The sequence below is a fragment of the Octopus sinensis genome, linkage group LG17 (genome assembly GCF_006345805.1).
Source record: "Octopus sinensis linkage group LG17, ASM634580v1, whole genome shotgun sequence".
In the NCBI taxonomy this organism is placed as follows: domain Eukaryota; kingdom Metazoa; phylum Mollusca; class Cephalopoda; order Octopoda; family Octopodidae; genus Octopus; species Octopus sinensis.
In genome coordinates this window covers 54,768,426-54,789,046 of record NC_043013.1, presented here as the reverse complement: position 1 = coordinate 54,789,046, position 20,621 = coordinate 54,768,426, and the positions used below count along the sequence as shown (strand labels likewise).

Below are 20,621 nucleotides of genomic sequence, written 5' to 3'. Positions count from 1 at the left end.
TTAAAGATGGAGCAATTTTAACTCTTGTTTATTCTTTAGGTGGCATTTAGAAACCAGTTGTTTTCTTTGTTTTTCTTTTTCTGTTTATTATGGCATTGACTAGACTGGCACAAATTATTTCTTCTATTGCACAGGTTGCTTGTAATTCTCTTAAACACTGTCATACCTTTAGAGATATGCCATTGTCTTGCTTTGAATTGCAGAAGAATTTAAAATATGCTGAAATAAAGTTGGAAATAAAGTGGTGAGAGTATGAAAAATAAAAATAAAAATTATTTAGCAATTATAAATTTTCAATGTTTTTGACATAATAAATATCATTCTAAAGATAGTCAATATATATTTAAGAATTTATTTAAAATACTAGAATAAGCAGTAAAAAAATAAAAAAATCTTCCTTTTGTAAAATATATATCACATTTCAGCATAGCTGAAATATTTTATATAATTTTTTTTAAATGCACTTTCTTTCTTATTTTTTCCCTCTCTCTTCCATTAATCCCTAAACCACCACTGCCACACTGTTTCCTCTGTTACCCTCACCACTGCCACCCACCTCACAACCATAAATCTATGCCTTCCATCACACTCTAACTTCTCTCAGTGATCAGACCAAAGTCATCACTCATTTTTTCGGGTGTGCTTGTGGGGAGTGGTGGTAAGGGGTCTCTTTAATCTTTCTTCATGGCTCAGTACTGGTACTCGGCCATGAAAAAAACCATGCCCTCTGGTGAACTGAGCAGAGACAGTCCAAGGTTGAAAGGATTCCTTAATCTTGCCGAGGGCAAGACCTCTGCAGTGTTGGTGCCATGAAAAATGGTTTTAGAAAAGATGCTTAGTTGTAGAAACCATATCAAACTGATACCTTGGAGTAAGATGTCCTGGTGCACTGTCCAACCCATGCCAGCATGGAAAATGCAATAATAATTATAATGATGATGATGATGATAACAGCTACTTCTGTTGATAAATCTAATCTTCATGAAATTCCTATTTTAGACACACACTAATTCCTAAGCTCAAAGAGATCTTTACAAGATAGTTACTTAGAATCCATACATTTTTGTTTTGTGTTTTGAAGTCTTGAAGAACAATTTTTGTCTTGTTTTCCTGTTTAACACTAAAGATTCTTACCATTTTGTCATGGAATGATGGTTAAAACTGGCTCAAGGTCCATTTTTTTTTTGCTTTTGAAAAATGGTTTTTAAAAAAATTACTATAATTAGTCCTATTAATACTGTTGAAATAATTGATACTATAAATAGCTGAAAATTTATAATTATAAGTGTGTGAGTTCTCTAGATTCTTAATAAGATAACATAATGCCTCAAGCATTTCCTATCAATCTCTTAGCTTTAGCTGCTCCCAGCTCAAGATATTCAATTTTTTGAATAATCATATAACTCTTCATTCACACACTAAATCCAAATGTTGATTGGAGAAACACAAGAGAATTTGTAGTTACCACATTTAACCAAACTGCGCAAAGCTCCTCAAAGAGGCAGGATTACCATTCACTTCAGTTTCTGGTGTAGCCCAGTTGCTTTATCAGAAGATAATTTAGTCTCTCGGATGTGAGTGCAGTCTGTTGTTAACGATGGATTTGCAGCTTTCAGTGTTAATTATTCTGATAGGGAAATTCCTCATTACAAAGTGAGATAAACCAGCTGCTACTGATTAACATTGTTAAAACTGCTAATTAACATCTGCAGGGTTTATTATTATCCCTCAGTGAAGTACAGACTTGCCTCGATATTATTACACGAATGCGATAGAAAGTGATCTGTTTTATTTATCTCAGATCCTGGCACCAGAAACTAAACATTATCAGAAAAAGTGGGGAATTATTCATAGAATAAAAAGCAAACCATTTTCAATGAGTAACGAATAAGAATAAATGATTAGACTTCTGTATAGTGACACTCAATCAGTGATTGATTAGTTGGCATTTAGCTCCAGGTTAGTTTTGACTAAGTAAACTTATGATCAATGATATACTAGTTATGATTATCCTGTCTTTCTTATTGGCTTTATACAGTATGCCTTCACTTTTTAAGATGGTAAGATCTTAAATGGAAGATTTGACTGTTATTTCTAGCAACCAGAAAATATTTTCCTCGTTAACTGAGAACTTCATTAGTTTATTGTTTTGATTTTTATTTTAATTTTATTTATTACTTATTTCATTCATTAGGCTGCGACCACTCTGGGGCATCACCTTGAAAACTTTTAGTGAAACAAATGGAGTTATTGTTTTACTAAGGCTGGTACCTAGTCTATTAGTCTCTTTTGTCAAACTGCTAAGTCACTTGGATGCAAACATATTAACACCAGTTACCAAGTAATGGTGAGAGACAAACACACAGAAGACACACGCACACACTCACACACGCACACACACACACACACACACAATGTGTTTCTGTTTCATTCTACTAAATCCAATCCCAAGGCTTTGGTTGACCTGAGGCTATAGTAGAAGGCACAGTGGAACTGAACCTGGAACCATGTGGTTGGGAAGCAAACTTCTTACCACACAGCCATGCCAGTGCCTGCCTCATTCTTTATATGAATATATTTAGAGAAAAATGTTTAAGCATGCATCATAAGATATTGTATTTATGATAATAGTTTTTCTGGGAAATAATGAATTTTATATGGCTTACGTTTAGTCTGGGATGACTCTATCTGGGATGGCTTCATTCCACTCACAGACTACATAGACAGAGAATCTTTACAAATAAAAACATCTCAGAATGAGATTAAAGGGATCAAAGGATCAACAATAAAGGTGAGAGATAAATGTAATTTAATATACACAATTACAAAGGAGCTGCCAATTGTTTTATGCTGTAGAGACACATGGCATGTTATATAAATCTACCAATTTAAAGTATCTGAAAGCATGAAACTACTTGTAGCTCTTTTGTAATTGTGCATATCAAGTGATGTGTGTGTGTTGTTGTGTGAACAAGGTTAATAATATGGAGAAATTACTTAATACTTGGAGGGGATCAGGAAAACCTGAGAAAAATCTGTCAGAGTAAACTGGCTTTTGAAGCTGTGCTTTCTGAGTCAAAGTGGGTTTTGTGGCTGCAAATATACTCACTGATTCACATACGCACATATTGACAATAATGTGCACACACACACACACACATATACACACTAATGCATGTGTGGACATGCACGCACACATACATACGCATGCAAGATATGTAATTATTCATGGAACATCAAGTAGCTTACTTTGGCCGAGCTACTTAGATAAACATTATCCCTTTTCTTGAGATTGTGTGTTATTTAGATTTAAGCATGAAACAACAAAAGCCATGAATGAATTGTGAGAGAATGTTAATATTCCCGTTAAAGTGTTGTGGTTGTGAATGAGTATCATTACTTCTCATTTAGCTCTTCTATTTCATTTCTATGTTTAAAGTTTTGAGATAAAGGATTCACAGAATAAAGAAGTACAGAATGATTCACCAACATTTTGAACAAACATAACATCTTTACACACTGTGCTGCCAGAAAGAAACACAAACATACTATTTATAAGAAACACAAACAGTCAGTTTTGAAGTTAGTTATCAGAAAAATATACATCAATATTTTCGTAGTGCACATAGATAAATTTCTCTTAAATTACCTTGTTACATAATGTTTTGTTATATAATCATAAAATAGTAATTGTTAAAGACAGCAACATTTCTCTTCCCTGAGTAAATATTATATTTTTTCATGAGCTGTCATCCAAAATATGTGAATTATAAATTTTCGGAAACACAGCATAAAAACTCAAACTGTGGTACACCAAAATATATTAATCCTTTAAAAATATAATAGCAATGCTGTATGGTAAAGCTTGTAGATAAAACAGGTCCTTCCTTTAACCATGTTATTCTGCTAGGAACTCTGACGATGATGTGTATGCTTTTATATGCAAGCATTATATGTATATTAGGGGTTGTCTATATTTGAGAGTAGTGATATCAAATTTGTTACACTCAAAAAATGCCTTTAGCATTACAATACATTTTTTTCTTTCAAAATTGTGTGGAAATTTTAAGCATGTTACAGATGGGTGTATATGCCTCAGCATACAGTAGACCCTTCAAAACAGACTGTAACAAGCCTCAGTAATTCAATTAACTCTTTGTCACCTAAATTATTATTCTGAGACCCCTTCGGTCACAACACAGACCATGAGATTGCACCTAGAAAGTTACCCTCCCAGTCACAAGTCTGGGCAAGGTTGTTTATGGAAGACCAGCAGTCACCCATGCATATCGGCCTCCCCTCTCTACGCCACAAGTGTTATCCAAGGGAAAGACAAAGGTCGATACAGCTTGGCACCAGTGACGTCGCAACTCATTTCTACAGCTGAGTGAACTGAAGCAACGTGAAATAAAGTGTCTTGCTCAAGAACACAACATGCAGCCCGGTCCGGGATTCAAGCTCACAACCTCACGATTGTAAGCTCGACGCTCTAACCATTGAACCATTCACCTTCACAAATTATTATTATTATGTATAAAAAAAAATTCTAAGTCTTTCCCAGCTTATTTAAGGTTATTTTGCATGATTTGATACATAAAATTCCATTTTTCAATACACACACACACACACGCACATGCAATAAAACTGGGAAACAGTAACTGTGCATTAAGCTAATGAACCGAGTAGTACAAGGTGAACAACATCTCCCTTAAATCAAAATTACTGTCTTAAAGATGTAAGGGCTCATTAGAAAATGTAGGTGTACCTACAAACTACTGGCTGGCCATGGATGGAATAATTTTATTCTCAGATCTACCGAATCTGGCTGATTTGAAGCCAAGCATCTATCACAGAACTTTTCTCTGTGTGTGCGTGTGTGTGCGTGTATAAGTGTGTGTGTGTGTGTGTGTGTGTGTGTGTGTGTGTGTGTGGTGTGTGTGTGTGTGTGTGTTCTGTGTGAAAATTTTCATAATTCTTTTCTAACTTCTGATTTGACAATGTATTTGCTATTGATCTGTTTCATTATGCTCAAGTTGACCCCTAGAGCAGAGGCAGCCAATCAAATGGTTAAGAATAATGACCTCACTGTCAATGAACTAAGATATGCAAATATATTATAACTGGGGTAACATTTGATTGTATGCATAACATTGTGGTCGTGGTGATCCTGGTTATATTACGGTCCTATGTTGATCCTTAGGTCTTTGGTATTAAAACATGCTACACATGAAAGAATGACTCTTTATAGAGTCTAAACTGATAGAATGAGGATTCTACAGAAGCTTCCTCTGGCTTAGAGTGTATATAAAACAGAGGCACCACATGTAATTTCTGTAATCTGTGCAACTGTGGTTACTTAAGCAGGATGCTGACATTCATCACATCAGCAAAGACAAAAATAGTTCCAATTTGTTTTCCGTTAAGTTTCCTCTGCTGATCACAATCGTCATCCATTGATGATAACTGTTCTGTTTGTAGACGATGACCTTCTAACTTTGTTCCACTCTTGTCTTCTATGTAAAGGCATCTTGCTTGAATCAAATCTGTCCAGGATTTGTGACATCAGCTCTTATGCCATTATTCATATTTTATTGATTTCTGATGAACACACCAGTGGGGCCACATATTTTAAGGAAGAGAACAGTTGAGTACATTGACTCCAAGATATGACTGGTATTCATCATAACCACCATAGAATAATGTGTCTAAAAAGCAAACTTGGCAACGGTTCAAATTAGAATGGTATTTATGTTATATGAATGGTGGAGGTCCTTGTTGCTAATGATCCCTTGTATTTTTTTCCCCCTTTTATCTTTTACTTGTTTCAGTCTCTGGGCTGTGGCCATGCTGGGGCACCACCACTACAGTTTTCACTTCCTTGTCACTGGAATAATGTTTGCCTCTCAGACCCTCTTTTGTGGCACCGTAGAGATGATAGTCTGAAGGCACTAAATCTGGTGAGTGTGGAGGTTGGGAAGAAGTGGCTCAAAGAACAATCAACAGAATTTTACAGTGCAGGGATACATGCTCTCATTTGAAGGTGGAACATTGCTTCTGAGAGAAACAGTGACTATGTTGAGAAGTAGGGATGTGATCCACAGAGGACCAGCTTCCTTTTGATGTATGATGCATGTTCTTGTGTTGGTAATTATACCTGTCCTAAACAAAATGGCATTACTTTTTGACTCACCCTCGTATATATATATACACACACACACACATATATACACATATATATATATGTATATGTATGTATGTATATATACATATATATATATATATATATATATATATATATATATATATATATATATATATGTATGTATGTATGTATGTAAACATATATGAGTTAGTTATGCAGATATAAGTGAAGTTTTGATGCTATGATCTTGTAAATAAAGTCATACTAGACAAAATAGGAGAGGATATTTGAAAGGAAAATAGCAAAGTGAAACATGTTTGTAATTAATATTTTGTATGCTTGTTTATATACATATAGTCCCTGTGGTGACCAGTATATGTATATAAAAAGATATACATTCATATATACACTTACATGATAATACAGATATGTGTGTGTGTATGTGTGTGTGAGTGTGTGTGTATACATACATATATATATATATATATATATATATATATATATGTATGCATGTATGTGAATTTGTAACATAGTATCAGTAAATATGTGTGTCTGTGTGTGATCAGAATGATGATGAGGATATATATGGGTTTGTATGTGTGTATATATATAAATATATATATATATAAAATCTATAATTTGATTCCTGTCTGCATGACTATTGTTATTTTCACAAGCTCAAATTATTATTTACAAATGTCTCATGTTTAATATTGTTTCCATCAAAAACTTACCTATTAATATGTAATTTATTCATATTGTCTGTGATTATATTTTGTTACTTTTTTTTTATATTTCATATATTTGTCAATGAAGATGGGATATTATATATATGAGATATTAAAAGGAGAGAGCTGGTTCTAGACAATGGAGATTCTGATCAAATTCTAGATTAAATATCTAGGATATTTAGTGTTTCCGAGAGACATGTGTAACCAATTTTCAAAGAACAAATGTATGTTCTCCCAATGGTATAAGCAGTTAGGCATTTACTCTGAATGTAAAAGATGGGCAGTTCAATTCCCATCAGTAGCAACATTCCTAGGTTTCTGTGTTAGATATTTGTTTTCAATTAAATGTTGTGTATGTATGTGTTTGTGCATGAATATATATATGTATATATAGATATGTGTGTGTGTGTATGTGTGTATATATATATATATGTATGTATACATTATGCCTTAGAGATTGTTAAGAACTTATCAATGGCTGCAATGGAAAAGTCAAGTTGAAAGAAAGAACTCCACTTAAATAAACTCTGTCTTGAAGTATTGAGTGCATTTTTCTTCATCAACAGAATGTAATGTTTGCATATTCCTATTATCCTTCATGTACTATGCTCACATGCACACACACACACATCTGTCTATTTATCAATATAAATATATGTGTAAGTGGTATTTTGCCTGTCTTTACGTTCTGAGTTTAAATTCTGCTGAAGTCGACTTTGCCTTTCATTCTTTCGGGTTCAATAAATTAAGTACCAGTTGCATACTGGGATCAATCTAATTGAGTAGCCCCCTCCCCAAAAATTTCGGGCCTTGTGCCCAGAGTAGAAAAGAATAAATATATGTGTGTGTGTGTATACACACGCATATATGTTTGTATATATATATATATACATATGTGCATATATATATATATGTGTGTGTGTGTGCGCATGTACCCTTATGTGCACACACATTCACACATATGTATATTTAGTTTGAGAAAGAGACTCTTTGAGACTGGTGAGGTTGATGCTGTTATTGTTCCACCGAAATGATTGCAAGTCAACATCTGCAGGAAAGACCTGAGCAGTGGGAAGATTCCAGAGGGATGATGTAACGAGGAGGAAGGACTGAGATTTATGATTAGTGTGGAACTGAGAGTGTAGGATGTAACAAGAGTAAGGCATGATGGGAAGATGGATGAACTGGAGGTGCCTTGGTGATAGAGTTACCAGACCAGCCAACTTCAAGGAATTCAGGCCATTTAAGTAGCAATATTAACGGCAGAGAGAAAGAAGGAGACAGCGTCTCAGTGGTTCCGAGACTGGAGCATGTTGATTAAATCCCAATCACTCAAGTGACCATTGGTGCTACATTCAGAGGCACCCTGATCCTTCTCTGGATGCTGTCCAGGGTGTCTCTGTATGCAGCACCAATCCTCTCACAGAAGTGGGGGTTGCAGTCCTTTGTTGACCCTTCTTAAATCTTGTAGAGCACCAGCAGCTGTTAGGGGCTGAAATATTTTCTGACCTTGATGAGATGAGCCAGTTTATTTATATTCTTAAATATCTGAATGTGATATGAAGTTATAGCTTTTAGAATACGGTCAATAATATATGATGTTATCGTGCCTATAATTTTAGGAAAATCATTTTAAGTGCCAACTAAACATATATCTTGGTTGGAACTATTTCTACAGCCTGATCAATGTCTGAGAGAAACACATTAACTGAAGAATTTTCAGGAAAAACAAAAAATGTTTTGAAGGAAATTTACTCTGAGTTCTCCTCTGAGAAGAATTCTAGAAACAGTTTTTGTGTGTAACATTATTACTGTAAGAAAGATTATGGTGAAAGTGTGGGGTAGGAGATGGATGAAGAGAATAGATTAATATTGGTTTCAAATGTTGGCACAATGCCAGCAGTTTTGAAGGAGGGGCAGGTTGATTACATCGACCCCAGTGCTCAACTAGTACTTTATTTTATTGACCCTGAAAGGATGAAAAGCAAAGTCAACTTTGGTGGAATTTGAGCTCAGAACATAAAAACAGGGATACTAACGATTCTGCCAGCTTGCCACCCTAGAGTAGATTAATGTTGCAGACATGATTCCCAGATCTTTAGGATTAGAAGGAAAATGTAGCTGATGATGGGTCAGTTGTGTGATCCAAAATTAAATCTGGTGTGTATTGATCCTTAAAACTCTGATATCACATTTGTCAGATTTGCTGGTTGAAAACTTACGATGAAGCAAAATTTGGCAGTTTCTGCTTTCATCACCATTGGCATCAATGCTGTAAAGTCAGAAGTCTTTTGCAGATTGAGAAGATTTGTCATTATTTCCTACTCAGTGTCAGTGATCATCCTGATGAAAGATAAGTGGAAACATTACATTTTGTGACTTCCCTCATTTTTCACACATAGATATCCAATAGCTATCACAAATTTCCATCTTTCAACGAATCACCACAAAAACCAGTGATATTCTCATGAAAGGAAGCATTCTAGATTCTAGATAAAAACAACAACAACAATAATAATAATAATGATAATCAATCTAAATTAATGTATTCAAAACATGGCACTCCCTTACTCCTTTAAAGCTACAGAATAACAAAAGAAACAAAATAAATAAACTCAGTAAATTTCATCAGTTTGAAATTCTAGAAATTGTAAAATTGAAATGAAAAATAAGCATTAAAAAAACCCCACAAATATGTCATTTAACAACAACAACGTAATGCAGGATTATTGTTGTAAACACAATAGAAAACACACCTTGGTGTATAAATTACAGACGAAAAGACTGAAAGTAAATCACTACAGCAGCTGTCAACAGCTAGATCCCTGTCTCACACACACACACACACACACACCACACACACACACTGTCTGTTTCTATCTCGTTCACACACACATACACACATGTATTGCATCTCCTTTACCTTTTCTCAAAAACCCCTAAAGCATTGGCATTCAGAAACAAGTAAAAAAGTCAGATAAATAGTAAAGAAATATGGAAAATATTGCAAATTGAAATCCAAGAAACAAATGCATTTTTTACTATGGAACAGCTAAAAACTTAAAGCCTGGTTGGTGTTGTTGTTCTTGATGTTGCTGATGTTAATGATAAGATTGCTGCTGTTGTTGTTGCTGTTGTTCTTGCTGCTGCTGTCCATTTTTGGGTAAACCCCTTCCTATGACAAAAGTTGTTCCAGCTGTACCCCTCTCAGCCTTCCAGAACATTTCCTTTTTAAGACACCTGGATGGGATTTGAGGGAAATTCAGTTGTTGTTTCTTGTGAGGTGGGTGACCACATAGGGTCTCTCTCGTTAGCCTGTAAAAAGTAAACTTAAATTAACGGAGAATATATATAAAAGTGCTAGAAATAGCAGCAAAAAGCTTCTTCAAACTGCATTCTACCATTTTTTTAAAAAGAGAAGATACACATTGGACAATGCTCATAGATAGATTGTCTTTCATAATAGGTAGGTTTTGTTCTTTCAGGGGGTCGCAAGTTTTGTGACAGTAAAATAACTGCTCCCTTGACACATCATACAGAAACGACTGACTATATTTACAACACAAACAGTAATAATTGTAGAGAAACCTCTGTGGACAGATATCACACAATGATATGGTTTTCTCCCTAACTTAGAGGTAGCACTGGTACCTCTAAGTTACTCTTAAAAGGAATTTCACTTCTGTGACTCTTGTATCTCCTTTCTAGTTTCTTTTGCCTCCATTTTTACCAAAGTAGAGTCTGACTTGAAAGAGAATTGGCTGCTATTTCTAGCAGGGCTGGTGACTACATAGTGGTTCCCTCAAACTGTTATTTTTATTTAAACCCCCAGGTCATTCATAATACTATCCAGTAATGACTATCACCCAACATTTCATGAATTTATAGGACACCATTATCTAATGTATCCATACTTTTCATAAGAGACTAGTATGTGATTTGAGGAGATTTGACTGCTATTTCTAGCAGTTGTGAGGCAAATAAAATATACAAAGCAGTGAAGTTTTATAAACAAGTCATCACCATAATGCATCATTGCAGTCCTTCCTGCCATGTTTAAAGCAATGATGATAGTCAACATGTACAGAAACTAAAAAATATAGATGGCCAACACTCTAAAAAAATACTCCTTGTGGCTGGCTACTATTTGTAACAGTGGTTCTGTGGTCTCTGAGGGGCCATATAAGATTTTTGTGGGGGTCTGCACAATAAAATAGTAAATTGGAGATCCACAATAGTATTTTAAGGGTCCCTGAGAAAAATTCTGTTTTAAATGTATATATTGGCATGTGTTGCAAAAAACTGCTCGATATCTTTCTCTATAGTTTTACAGAATTCAACCTACACAAGTTTATGTGTGAAAAACAAAGCAAGAATATTGAAACAAGTTTCTATAAAACTAGAATTCAAACATCTAATGGCTAGGGGGGGTCCACCAGAATAAAATAGTAGTCAAAGGAAGCCATAAGTAAAAAATGGATGAGAACCCCTAATTTATAATGTAGCAAAATGAGAGTTTGTCTTTATTAACATTGACTGAAGAACCATCATGATGTTCTGGAGAAAAAACTTAGGCAAATATATGCCTATTTTCTTTACACGGTATGTTTGAGAGTCACTCGTTTTATTTGATTCATATAAACATTGGTTAAAACCTTGATATTTCTAATTGTTTGCATTAGAAATGGCATTTCAGGAAGGAAGGAAATATATATATATATACATATATATATATTTAACATATGACAGCAAATGTTTGTACACAATTGACCTTTTAGCATAATAACATAGAATAATTTTATTACAATATATATATCAGGATAAGGTGCACAAAAAACTAACCAAAACATCCTGTAATATTCTGTATGCAGTTCAAGATGGCTGCACGACATGTAGTAAAGCTTTATTACAGTTTTTAGACTGGATCTTGGCCATTAGTAAAAAAAAAAAAAAAAGAAGACACACATTTCGTGTCTAAATAACAAACAAATTAGTAAGACACATGTCTGACATCATCTGATGTAGAAGAGTTTTGGAGCAACCCAAAAGAAAAGAAATAAGAGAATAAATAAATAAATAAATAAATAAAGCAAAGGAAGGAAAGAAAGAAAGAAAGAAAGAAAGAATACACTGACAAAACCAAGAAAACACATTTAACAGTTTTCCATTTCTGACATCTCCCACTTTGGCTAAATGTGTGCTGCACACCTACACGTACACACACAAACTCACACGTACACATGCATGCACATGCACATGTATGTACATAAGCATAGACACAAACACACACACAAACACACACATATAAACATAAAAAAGAGAGAGAGATAGAGAGAGAGAGAGGGGGAGACAGACAGAGAATTGAAAAGATAGACAGATAGATAAGCAAGGTAGGTAGGTGGGTCGGTAGGTGGGTCGGTAGGTGGGTCGGTAGGTGGGTCGGTAGGTGGGTCGGTAGGTGGGTCGGTAGGCAATCACACACACACACATTACACACACGCAGAGACAAGCAGAAAGCAAATAGACATCACTTATTAAACAATCACTTTTGCCATATACAGGAGTCATCACTTCAGTCATCATATCAGAGACAAATGTAAAAAAACAAAAAAACATGACTATGAAACAACTTGCTGTTGTTGTTGTTGCTGTTGTTGTTGCTCATTGCCCAGGGCAAAACCTATTGACAGTAACTTACATTGAAATCAAGTGAGCAACAAACACATGTACACATTGTACAAATATACATTTAGGTACACTTGTCAGTGCTGTGTACACAAAGCAAATACACTTATTAAGTGATGTGTACACAATACGAAATGACAAAACAACAAGCAACATACATTTATTAAATCACCTGACGAACAACGACCACTCCTACCACCACCACCACCACCACCCTAGCCTTCCACTCCAACTGCCACTATTACCCTTACAGCCACTGCTACCAAAGTCATAACCATCACCAGCACAAAAACCAACGCCACCAACATTTCTACCACCACCATCATCAATATTACTACTACTACTACTACTACTACTGCTGCTGCTGCTAGCCCCCCCCCACCATTGCACTCATTACAACGAACTCCACCCTCACCTTCACCACCATCACTGTCACCATCTTGCAGGTAATACCTTCTAAACACCATTCTATGAGCCAAAGAAGGACGTCTCTTCACATCCATATGCTGCCATTCAGTTTGCTAGAATTAACAATCAAATCTCCCTCAAATTGCTCCAACTTAGAAGACAGGCACATCAAATAATATTGTCTTAGGTACACTTTGACAGAATAAAAGATGAAATGGTCGTGGCTGGAGTGCTTCTGATCATAGGTCGGCTTCATCGAGGCTGACAACATCATTATCATCCATCCATCGATATTTGCTGCCCTCTATTCCTGGGAGGGTCATGGGGTAGGGATAGGGGGAAGAGTCTTCAGGCGCCTCCTCCATACGGCCTTATCAAAAGCAATCATTATTAAATTTTCTTGTTGGATTTCCAAGTGCAACCGACTGAGAATCTGGATATTGTCCAACTGGCTCATTCTTGGTCTGCCTTATGTCTCCTGTCAGTTGGCACAGTCTGAGGAATCCATCCTGCCATTCTTTCTTGGGACATTCTAACCACAGGTTTGCACTATCAGAGCTGTGACTTGTCAATGCAGAGAAACAGCAACTTGAAGTGGAGGGAGACTCTCCAATCTCCAAGATACACACAACAACATCAATACCATTGAAATCACCAGGAGTGGCTGTGTGGTAAGTAGCTTGTTAACCAATCACATGGTTCCGGGTTCAGTCCCACTGCGTGGCACCTTGGGCAAGTGTCTTCTACTAGAGCCTCAGGCCGACCAAAGCCTTGTGAGTGGATTTGGTAGACGGAAACTGAAAGAAGCCCGTCGTATATATGTATATATATATGCGTGTGTGTGTTTGTGTGTCTGTGTTTGTCCCCCTAGCATTGCTTGACCACTGATGCTGGTGTATTTATGTCCCCATTACTTAGCGGTTCGGCAAAAGAGACTGATATAATAAGTACTGGGCTTACAAAAGAATAAGTCCCGGGGTCGAGTTGCTCGATTAAAGGCGGTGCTCCAGCATGGCCGCAGTCAAATGACTGAAACAAGTAAAAGAGAGAGAGAAATAAAAATGGGCAATGATGCAGGCGTGGTTGTGCGATTAAGAAGTTTGCTTCATAACCATATGGTGTCAGGTTCAATCCCACAGCACTGCACCTTGAACAAGTGCCTTCTACTACAATTTTAAACCAACCAGTATCTTGCAACCAAATCTGATAGATGGAAACTGTACAGAAGCTCAACAAATGAATGTGAATGTGTGTATGCAAACATGCATCTTTGGGTATGTTTCTTATCAGTTCATAACCAGTGTTAGTTTGTTTACATCCCTGTAACTGATTGGTTTAGCAAACAAGATACCAACTTGATAAGTACCAGACTTGAAATATTGGGTTTAATTTGATCAACTAATCCCTTCAGCGGGGTGCCCCAACATGGCCACAGACTGAGACAAGTAAAAGAATAAAAGAAAACAACACCACAATAGTATTTCAGTAGTATATAACCTCTATGTAGTCACCCTAACAGCTAGAAATAACAGCTAAGTCTCTTGCAAAACAATCACATAAAAATCATATAAAAAAAAGAAAGGTTGTATTGTAGTCTTTGGCATATGTAAAGACAGAATGGTCATGGCTGGAATGCTTATGATGGTTTACTAGGAACTAAACAACAACAACAAAATACAAATAAACAAACGGAGGTTGGCAACCGGAAGGGTATCCAGCTGCAGGAACTCTGCTCTAATGTACTTTTGTCCGACCCATGCCAGGTGGGAAAAGTAGACGTTAAAACGACGATGCTGATGATTTCTTTCTTAGTGTGGTTATGCAAAAACAAACTGTTTTTTTTTTTGTCTTTTTGCTATGATCAGACTTACACTTTATAGACCCGTCCAACCCCACTGTACACACAGAAGCAGATCTTTAATTTTTTACCTGTCAGTAGACTGCAGCCATGCTGGGGAGTACCTTGAAGAATTTTAGTCAAATAAACTGACCCCAGGACTTTTTTTTATATTTTAAGCCTGGTACTTATTTTATTGGTCTCTTTCTGAACTGCTAAGTTAAGGGAACGTAAAAACACCAACACCAGGAGCCAAGCAGTGGTGGGGGACAGACACAAACACACACACACATATACGATGGGCTTCTTTCAGTTTCTGTCTGCCAAATCTCCTCACAAGGCTTTGGTCGGCCTGAGGCTATAGTAGAAGACATTTGCCCAAGGAGCCATGCAGTAAGACTGAACCTGGAACCATGGGGTTGGGAAGCAAGCTTCCTGCCACACAGCCACATTGGTGCCAATAAATTCATCAGAGAACTCCGATGACAATGTAGAGCAGAAACTGACTTTCAGGAAAGATTCTATGAAGGGTGTGAAATGAGCATGGGAGTCAAGAGGAGGGAAACAAAAACAGAGACTAAGCAACTATTGTTTCTGTGAGAATTTGGTAGAGAGCGGGGGGGACACAAACAACTGATGAGAAAAAAAGTAAACATGACGATAATAGAATGATGAAGGTGATGGTGACGATGATGATGACAATACAGCAATGATGATGATGATGATGATGATTACAACAAAAGCCATTCAGCAAAAAACTCAGTTGACATTTGATCAATTTTTAATCTGATTCCTTAAGGTCAGATTAATTTTTCATGCAATTATTATAGAATGTTGCATATAATATGGAATTGACTTTATTTCAAAAGAATGGAGCCAAAATGCTATGATGATGATGATGGTGATGGAGATGGAAAGGAGGAGGATTGTCTCTGATGTAGGCACCAGGCCAGCAACATTTTGGGGGGAAATTTTATTAACCCTGAAAGGATAAAAAGTAAAGTTCCCCTTGGCTGGATTTTAACTCAGAACTTAGAGTCAGAAAAAATACACAAGACATTTGGTCTAATACTTCCAAATAATAATAATTATTATTATTGTTATTGCTGGCATTACCAGATGTAGGGAAGTTGGATACCACTTTGGAAGTTGTGGTTTTCAAATTGTACCTGGACCAAGATTTTCACACCAATTGAAAACCATTTTCTCATCAACACCTTTACACATCCAGGACCCTGACATCTTCTCTAAGGTGATCCATGTCATCTACCACAAGCCTTTCATCCCACCCCCCACTCCACTCCTTCTGCTTCTCAACTTTGTTTAAACTGACAATGAGGGTTCTATTGTTGATGATAATTCATATCAAGAGAATACTGAACATAAAATAACTCAGGAACCAAAAGTCTAATATTTCTTCATGTGTAGAAACTGTGCCATTAAATTCCTTTGGCAGGAATTTTATTTCAAATGCAGATATTTTTCATGAGAGTTCATTTACAATTAATTGTCTCATGGAAAGTGTATCATGCAGTCATCCACTCCTTGTTTTATTACACATAACTAAATATAACACAACAGAATGAAATGCTTGATCCAGTTTTAAAAAGGTGATTCACAGAAATAAGTAATGGGTAGGGGTCAGTTTGATAAAATTACAGTAATCCCTTGCCATATTGCAGTTCTCCTATCACGGTTTATTACTTAAGCTTACATGTTGTTTTGCATTTATAATATAATGGTCGTTGCCAGTGCCTCCTGACTGGCTCCCGTGCCAGTGGTACATGAAAACACCATTTAAGCATGACCCTCATGCCAGTGGCATGTAAAAAGCACCCACTACACTCTCAGAGTGGTTGGCATTAAAAAGGGTATCCAGCTGTAGAAACCTTACCAGATTGGATTAGAGCCTGGTGCAGCCTTCTGGCTTGTCAGACCCCAGTCAAACCGTCTAAACCATGCCAGCATGGAAAGTGGACATTAAACGACAACGATGATGATGATAAATATAATAAATATATACAACTTATAAAAATAATAAAAAATATACAGTACTGTTTCTACTTTGTGGATTTTCACCTATCACAGGTGGTTTTGGAATATAACACCCACAATAGTCGAGGGATTACTGTACGTTTTAAACAGAAGTTTGGTCGGGGATGGAAGCATTGAAACATGCATTGGTTACTTATGGGTGGGGACTTGAAGTAATTGAGGCTTTGAATATATTAATTTGTAAGCACATCCCATCATTATCATCATCATCACTATCATCTTTTAATATCCATTTTCCATGCATGGGTTGGACAGTTCTACAGGAACTGGCAAGGCTGGAGAGCTACATCATGCTCCTGTTGTCTGATTTGGCATGGTTTCTACAGTTGGATTCCCTTCCCAATGCCAACCACGTTACAGAATCTACTGGGTACCTTTTAGCTGTATCAAGGAAGGTCAGTGTTAGTTTGTGTCAGCAAAACTGTATGTATTTGTAGTCTAAAGACCATCTTCATGGTAAGAGCTAAATATTTACCTTTGATATTGGTTTATGTGAGCTTGGACACACAGTGTAGAATGGAAGGAAAAGGCAGTGCTAGAAGTTCTGCATGTGTGAGTAAGAAGAGAGAAGTAATTAGCGAGAGAGAAAATTATTGGATGAGAGAAAGGAAGAGCAATGGGGAGGAATGATGTGGAGAAAGAATAAAATTGATTAAAGGAGAATGAGAATGAGAAGAATGGTCAGTTTAAGGAGGGAAGGCCATATTGATTGCATTATGACTGGAACAGAAGACTTGTCAGAAGTGTTCGCACATGTTCCTATGTTCATAAAGACTTTATACGCAGAGCAGAAGGGCAGAGAAATATGACTATGGGAGCTGTGAAGTTTTCACTTTGGGGCACATGGCCAATAATATTTAAAAAATTTTAATGCTAAATTCAGAATTATATAAAACCAGGGGAGTAGAACAAAGAGGGGGAACAGCATTCATTCAGATGGGGTGGGGTTTGAGGGTGATGCTTCAAAAGGGAATGCAATTTGGTGTTGCTTGTGATTCTTGGTACGTGAAATGTGTTGTGGTGTACAGAAACACCAGAGACTAAGACATCATTAATGGAATGATCAGATGTGTTGAAATAGTGGTGAAACAGGATTCTGGGAGTGTTTGGGAGATTAGTGCTAAAGTGCTGATAGAATTGACCTCCCAGATGACAGCAGCTTGTTTTATCAGTGTAGATATTACTGCAGTCTTTGTATGTGACATACTATGTAGTGCTGGTGGCCGTACAAGGGAAGTCTGACATTTTGTGGGATTTTGTTACTAGGATTTGGGATCAGGAATTATTGTATTAGGGTGGTTTTTGCCTTTCATTCCTCCAGGGTTAATAAACTAAAATATTACACAAGGACTGGGATTAATGATACTGAATTACTCACTCCATTCCAAATTGCTGGTTTGGTGCCTGAATCTCTAAATCCTTATTAATGTAGACATATGTATGGTGTTTGTGGCATGTGCACTTCAAAATATTTGGTTGTGTTTGGCTGGGAGCAATGAAGATTCTAATTCAATGAATTAAAATTAGAAATAGTTGCAGAGACTTTTTGGACCATTTTGAAGAAAAAGAAAGAAGGTGTAGAAAGAAAGGTTTGGTTTTATAAAAAGGAAATATTAGAAGAGAGTGAGTTTCAGTGAGAGGATAGACGACTAAATTGTGAATGAAGGTGGAACTTAACAGGTACATGTACTGGAAGAGGATAGTAGAATGGAATGGTGACTGAGTTGAGAGTTTGGAGCTCAAGGAAGTGTGAGATCCAAAACTGACTTGAGGGTGCCCTCTGTTGAAGACATGCTGCATTTCTTCAGATTTGGGGTAGTAATTCAAACTGATGCTGCATAACAAGAAGTTAGAGGAATTAAGAGATTGAGACAATGGATGATAGGAGGAATGGTGGAAATAGCAGCAGGGTTTTTAGCAGAGAAAAGTAAATCAGTGTGGGTATTAATGGCAGGGACAGAGACAGCTAGAAACAGGATAGAGGTGTCAGAAGTGAATTCTAAAACAGATTGAAACATGTTAGTGTAAGGGATGAGACTGTCAAGTCGTTGTCTTAAGGATGTGGTGGCATTGATGCTGTCACCATTAACAATGAACATGTAGCTCTGGAATGATTCCAGAGCTGTGTGGTCACTGTATTCAGTGTTGCCTACAAATAGGTGTCCATTGTGTCGGTCCCTATGAGTACTCAGAGTAACCCCAGTGACATGTTTGTAAAACTAACCACAATAAGAGAAGCAATTAAGAGTGAGCATATGTTTGTCTCAGAGGAGTTGGGTGGGAGTGGTGTTGGGTAAGTGTAGGTGATGGCAGCCAGGTAAAAGTTTAAAAGCTGATAGGTTGCTGCTGTGAGTTAATTAGGTGATCTTGGTGAACAGAGATTTGGAGTATCCTGAAGAACTTAAACCGAAGACTTTAAAGGAATGGTAGGAATGGGGTAACGGTAGAAAAAATACTAGCAGAGAAGGTTGGTGGATTTGAGGATTTAGATTATTGGATTTGGGGGAAGGATGTAAATGGTTTGATTATAATGAGATTAGAGACAGAATTCGGAGAAATAATTTAGGACCAGATGTATAGTTGTGGATACTTGCTTCCAGCTGTGATTGGTAAAGTCCTTTGGGTAGCTTACCAGAAAAGAAAGAACTGTTGTCTTAACAAGGAGTCTTTTACACTTAAACTTCATATTTCTTACTTAAAAATCTCTATTCTCTCCATCTTTAAGCATACCATTCTTATTTAATTCCACCTCACCCACTACAAAATTCTCTCCATCTCTCTTGCAGTATTTTTCTCTACTTGTACTCTTCCTTCCCACGCATGCGGCACAACTAAATCATTGCCACATTCTGTCGTTCCTTACCCCAGACAAACTCTCATGGATTAAGCACAAAGGAAAACTTTGCTCTGTTTTTTTCAACAAGAACTTTGTCCGAGATGTCCCAAATTCCTTTTATAAATGCTTGCAAAGTTATCAAATTAAAATTTTACTAACTTATACACATACATATGCAACATATAAGTATATATATACACACATATATATATATATATACAATATATATATATATATATATATATATACATATATATATACAAACATATATATATATATATATATACATATATATATATATACAAACATATATATATATATATATACACACATATATATATACACATATATATTATACATATATATATATGCATATATATATACATATATATATATATATATATACGCATATATATATATACACATATATATATACACATATATAATATATGCATATATATACACATATATATATATATGCATATATATATATATACACATATATATACACATATATATATATATATATATATATATATATTTATATAGATAGATAGATATACACACACACACACACACACACATACACACATATATAAATGAAGTAATAAGGTTTGCATAATAATAGTAAAGTAGACTATTTACCTTGACTTATTTAGTTTGGCGCCACTTTACCATTCTGATTTCAAATCTCAGAGGGACCAACTTTGTTGTTCATCCCTCAGGTCTGTGTATATAAATACAAACACATACAGACAGACAGACACATATACTGAAAAGGAAAACTTTGTATATATGTGTGTGTGTGTGTGTGTTTGTGTGTGTGTGTGTTGTTGAAGTTTTGTGAATTTTAGCCGGTATTTACACGCATATGTTCAAATGGGAATAACATAACAAATACCATTTTTTTCCAAAAACTGAATATGT

General features: G+C 36.0%; 1 protein-coding gene and 1 long non-coding RNA gene across 8 annotated transcripts in view; one reads left to right on the top strand and one right to left on the bottom strand.

Annotated features, from left to right (window-relative positions):
- The window catches only part of LOC115220760 (thrombospondin type-1 domain-containing protein 7A), a 1,292,425-nt gene that overhangs the window by 466,672 nt on the left and 805,132 nt on the right, over nt 1–20,621 (top strand). The window lies entirely within an intron of this gene.
- Nucleotides 1–20,621, bottom strand: part of LOC118766807 — a 71,651-nt gene that overhangs the window by 50,992 nt on the left and 38 nt on the right. The window contains exon 1 of the long non-coding RNA XR_005002723.1: nt 20,340–20,621. This exon is cut by the window's right edge and continues 38 nt beyond it. This is a non-coding gene — a long non-coding RNA (uncharacterized LOC118766807). The remainder of the gene's footprint in view (nt 1–20,339) is intronic.